This window comes from Diceros bicornis, chromosome X (assembly GCF_020826845.1).
Source record: "Diceros bicornis minor isolate mBicDic1 chromosome X, mDicBic1.mat.cur, whole genome shotgun sequence".
In the NCBI taxonomy this organism is placed as follows: Eukaryota; Metazoa; Chordata; class Mammalia; order Perissodactyla; family Rhinocerotidae; genus Diceros; species Diceros bicornis.
The window spans coordinates 20,232,716-20,238,082 of NC_080781.1; the positions used below are offsets into that span (position 1 = coordinate 20,232,716).

The 5,367-nt window shown below is 38.6% G+C and overlaps 1 non-coding gene across 1 annotated transcript; it reads right to left on the reverse strand.

Moving 5' to 3' along the window:
- Nucleotides 1–5,025: 5,025 nt before the first annotated feature.
- Nucleotides 5,026–5,128, reverse strand: LOC131401528 (U6 spliceosomal RNA). Its single transcript, XR_009217726.1, has one exon. It is a non-coding gene; the product is annotated as a U6 spliceosomal RNA (small nuclear RNA).
- Between the last annotated feature and the right edge of the window lie 239 nt (nt 5,129–5,367).

Genomic DNA, 5,367 nt, shown 5'->3' on the forward strand with positions numbered 1-5,367 from the left:
CAAAGCTATAGTAATCAAAACAGTATGGTACTGGCACAAAAACAGACACACAGATCACTGGAACAAAAGAGAGAGCCCAGAAATAAACCCACACATATATGGTCAATTAATCTGCAACAAAGGAGGCAAGGCTATACAATGAGGAAAGGACAGTCTCTTCAATAAATGGTGTTGGGAAAACTGGACAGCCACATGCAAAAGAATGAAACTGGACCACTGTCTTACACTATACACAAAAATTAACTCAAAATGGATTAACTACTTGAATGTAAGACCTGAAACCACAAAACTCCAAGAAGAAAACATAGGCAGTAAGCTCCTTGACATCAGTCTTGGTGATGTTTCTTTGGATCTGACTCCAAAGGCAAGGGCAACAAAAGCCCTTGGGACTACATCAAACTAAAAAGCTTCTGCACAGCGAAGGAAACCATCAACAAAATGAAAAGGCAACCTACTGAATGGAAGAAGATATTTGCAAGTCATATATCTGATAAGGGGTTAATATCCAAAATATATAAAGAACTACAACTCAATAACAGAAAAACAAGCAATCTGATTTAAAAATGGGCAGAGGATCTGTATAGATATTTTTCCAAAGAAGACATACAGATGGCCAACATGTATATGAAAAGATGCTCAACATCACTAATCATCAGGGAAATGCAAATAAAAACCACAATGAGGTATCACCTCATATCTGTTAGAATGGCTATTATCAAAAAGACAAGAAATAACAAATGTTGGTGAAGATGTGGAGAAAAGGGAACCCTTGTGCACTGTTGGTGGGAATGTAAATTGTTGCAGCCACTATGGAAAACAGTATGGAGGTTCCTCAAAAAATTAAAAATAGAACTACCATATGATCCAGCATTTCCACTTCTGGGTATCTATCCAAAGAAAACAAAAACATTAATTCAAAAAGATATATGCACCCCTATACTCGTTGCAGCATTACTTACAATAGCCAAGATAAGGAAACAACCTAAGTGTCCATCGATAGATGAAAGGATAAAGAAGATGTGGTATATATACAATGGAATACTACTCAGCCATAAAAAAGAATGAAATCTTGCCATGTGCAACAACATGGATGGACCTTGAGGGAATTATGATAAGTGAAATAAGTCAGACCGAGAAAGACAAATACTGCACAGTGATTTCACTCATATGTGGAATCTAAAAAGCAAAACAAATAAAACAAAACCCAGACTCATAGATACAGAGAACAGATTGGTGGTTGCCAGAGGGTAGGGGGGTTGGGGGAGCAAAATAGGTGAAGGGGATCAAGAGGTACAAACTTCCAGCTATAAAATAAATGTCATGGGGATATGATGTACAGCATAGGGGATACAGTCAATAATATTGTATTAACTTTGTATGGTGACAGATGGTAACTAGATTTATTGTGGTGATCAGTTCACTGTGCATACAAATGTCAATTCACTATGTTATACACATGAAATTAATATAATCTTGTATGTCAATTATACTTCAATAAAAAGAAGAAAGGAGAGGAGATCCCTTATTTTCAGTTTTTTTATTCACAATTTGGTGTGTGGTTCTCCAGGGGATAGGACTAGTAGTTCCATTATTTGTGAAAATATTAGGATAGAATCCAAGAAATTAAGGAAAACACTGCAATATTAAAATTGAGTTGAAAATATTCACATAAACCTATGATTAAATAGTGTATTAATTATCTCTTGCTACATAACAATATTACCACAAACTTAGAGGCTTAACACAAGACACATTTACTATTTCACACTTTCTGTGGGTCAGGAGTCTGGGCGTGGCTTAGCTAGATACTCTGCTTCAGGGACTAACAAAGCTTCAATCAAGGTGTCGGCCGGGGCTGCGGTCGCATCTGCTTCCAAGCTTATGTGGTTGTTGGCAGCTTTTCATTTTCACGTGGTTGTTGGCAGCAACCATTCAGGCTGCTGGACCAAGGGCCTCAATTTCTTGCTGGCCGTCAGCCAGAGGCTGCCCTCAGTTCCTTGCCAAGTGGCCCTCTCCATAGGCAGCTCATAGCATGACAGCTGGCTTCTTTAAAGCCAGCAAGGGAGATAGTCTCCTTGCAAGACTGGCATTTGTCATACATTCTATAATCATATATGTGTAATCATGCACCTCCTGTCACCTTTGCCAGACACTACTGACTAGAAGCAATTAATGGTTCCTCCCACTTTCAGGAGGAGGGGAGCAGACAGATGCATGAACACCAGGAGGTAGGGATCATGGGGGCCACCCTAGAGTCTATCTGCCACAATATATATATATTTTCTAGCTCTGTCCATTGAAATGGCCTAAAAGCAATGTCACCCCTGTAATAATGGACACCCCTAGTGCTCAAGTTGCAGTCTCTGAAAACCACTCCCCATTAAAGGGAAGCTGGCCTTTTGGAGAAATAGCTTATTCCAGGGCTGGGACAGGGAAAGTACAAAGAAAGCCAGGGATATTTTGTTGTACTAGAAATCAGTAAGGTTCTCAAAGATCAATGGGGTCATGTTCTACTGGCCACAGTCATGACATTTAGAGCATTATAAAGACTAATGAGGCAATGAATTGAAACAGATGGAATCTACGAAAATCCATGATTTAATAATGATGTTCAAAATAGAAAAAGTCTAAAAATTTTTATTTGTCACAATTTGAGGCAGCTATTAAATCAACTACTTACTATGAAAATTGGTAATTAATAGTAAAGAATTAAGCATTTTATCCTGCCTTTCCAGTAGAATCTATATTTCAGGTAACTAAATATCCCCAATAGATGAGGGAAAGCTCTCCTTCATAGATAGATGCCAATTAGTAAATGTAGAAGAGATGATAGATTTTGAGAAACATCACCTCACAATCTTTATTGAAATTACCACGATCATTATCATCATCATAATGATTATCAACTGGTATTAAAATGGATGAATGGCATTCGATATTTTTAAAATGCGAAAGTTAACAATGGTCACTTCCTAGTTTCAGGGCAAAAATATAACTGTACAATGGGGGGATTAGGCAGTCATCACCTTAATCCAGTAATCAATCTTAACATCACTAATGGATTAACCGTATATTATGTGTCTTCTGATGCAATTCAGGGTGAATACTCATCACCTATAGAGTATTCTAGCCAAAAATGTTTAATAAAAATGTTACAGGAAAAATAACAAACAAGAAATAACAAAGAGAAGAACAAATTAAACAGCACTAAAGGTAGTAACTAAACAAACCCAGAAGGTGGCACATTCCTCAGAACAACTGTAGGACCATCTCTTCTATAGTCAACATCATAACGAAAGGGACCTAATAATCAGATGCTATGTGTGGTCCTTGAACAGATGCTGATTTGGACCTAACAATCGTTAAGGGCATTTTTGTGTCGTTTGGGAAATTTTTTTTTTTTTTTCTGAGTAAGATCGGCCCTGAGCTAACATCTGCCAATCTTCCTCTTTTTGCTGAGGAAGACTGGCCCTGGGCTAACCTCCATGCCCATCTTCCTCCACTTTATATGGGACGCCGCCACAGCATGGCTTGACAAGCGGTGTGTCGGTGCGCGCCCGGGATCTGAACCGGAGAACCCCGGGCCGCCGCAGCGGAGCACGCGCACTTAACCGCTTGTGCCACCGGGCGGGCCCCCGTTTGGGAAATTTTTAATGTAGTCTAGGTATCTGATGAAATGGACAGATGGAGTTTGTTGACTTAAAAAAGCAGGTTATAAATAGCATGCACACTGTGATCCAACAAGTACACACACACACATAATAGTATAGGAAAAGATCTGGAAGTACAGGTACTAAGGTGTTAACAATGGTATCTCTGCGTGGGAGAATGTTTATGAGTTTCCTATTGTTGCTGTAACAAATTACCACAAATTTGGTGGCTTAAAACAACGCAGATTTATTCTCTTACAGTTTTGGAGGTCAGAAGTATGAAATGAGTCTGATGGGACTAAAATCAAGGTGTCTGCAAGGCTGGTTCCTTTTGGAGTCTCTAGGGGAGAATCAATTCCTTGTCTCTTCCAGCTTCTAGAGGCTGCTAGCATTCCTTGGCTCTGGCTCTACTCCAATATCTCCTTCTATCATCACATCACCTTCTCTGCTTTCTGGCTCTCTGCTTCCCTTTTATAAGGACCCTTGTGATTACAGTGGGCCCACATGGATAATCCAGGATAATCTTCCCATCTCAAGATCCTTAATTTAGTTACATCTGCAAAGTCCCTTTTGCCATGTAAAAGGTTTCAGGGATTAGGTGGTGGACATTTTTGAGGGGGGCCACTATTCTGTCTACCACAGAATGTGATGTTTACTTTTTATTTTTGCATCTATACTTTGCAATTTTATATGATGTGTATATATTACTTAAAATGTATAAGTTAAAAGTAGAAAAATATTATATTTTAATGTCAAATGACATGAAATGTGGTTATTTATAAACTTGTGTTTGGCTTCGTGTGAAACTTGAGCTTCACATCCAGTTATTTTCTTAGTTTTTATTTATACTAAATCAGAAAATTCCAATTCACAATTATACGTTGCCAGAAATGGCAGCAAGTGTTTGCTAACTGGGTCAGAGACTTTTGTATATTGGATTGAACAACGACCCATAAATTGAGAAGTCATTTCTTCCATTCAGTGCTTCCCCTAGACACTAAGTGGACGAAGTATCCAACTCAATTTCTCCAAAGTTGAATGTTTCGCCTAGGAGAGTGGGTCTCACTGGGGGCAGTACCACCAAGGGTATGCTTTGAAAACACGTGGGGTTATTTTGATTGTTACAGTGATTGACAGGAATCCCCTGGCAGGGATCTTCTGGCAGTTAATGAGCAAGAGCCAAGAATGTCATATGTCCTTCAATGCATGTGACTTTCTTACAAGGATGAATTTTCCTACACCTTGTCTAATTTTCAAATGTCCCCCTAGACATTCATATATATGAAAAACCTATTTGTAATTATCTGAGCCTAAACATAACCTCATTTCACACGTAAACTCAAAGTACTTTTTTCTTTTTCTAAAATTTATTTTGAAAAATATGGAATGCTTTCACAAATTTGCATGCCATTCTTCTGGGGCCATGCTTATCTTCTGTGTATAATTCCAATTTTAGTATATTGCTGCTGGAGCAAGCATAACTCAGAGTATTTTTGCATGGTTTTAATATCCTGGAATTTTCCAGGAACAGAACTACTGTGTAAATTGAAAGGAGTGTGTGTTGTTTTGTTTGGAACTTTACCAAGAATGGTTTAATGTTTTAGAAAATCACACCGATGACATCAATGCCATTTATGGGCTGTGCTGGATATCTTCCATTTGCCCTTCCAGATTCACTCCACCCTCTCTACCTCCTCTGTGCCCTGGGAAGGGACTG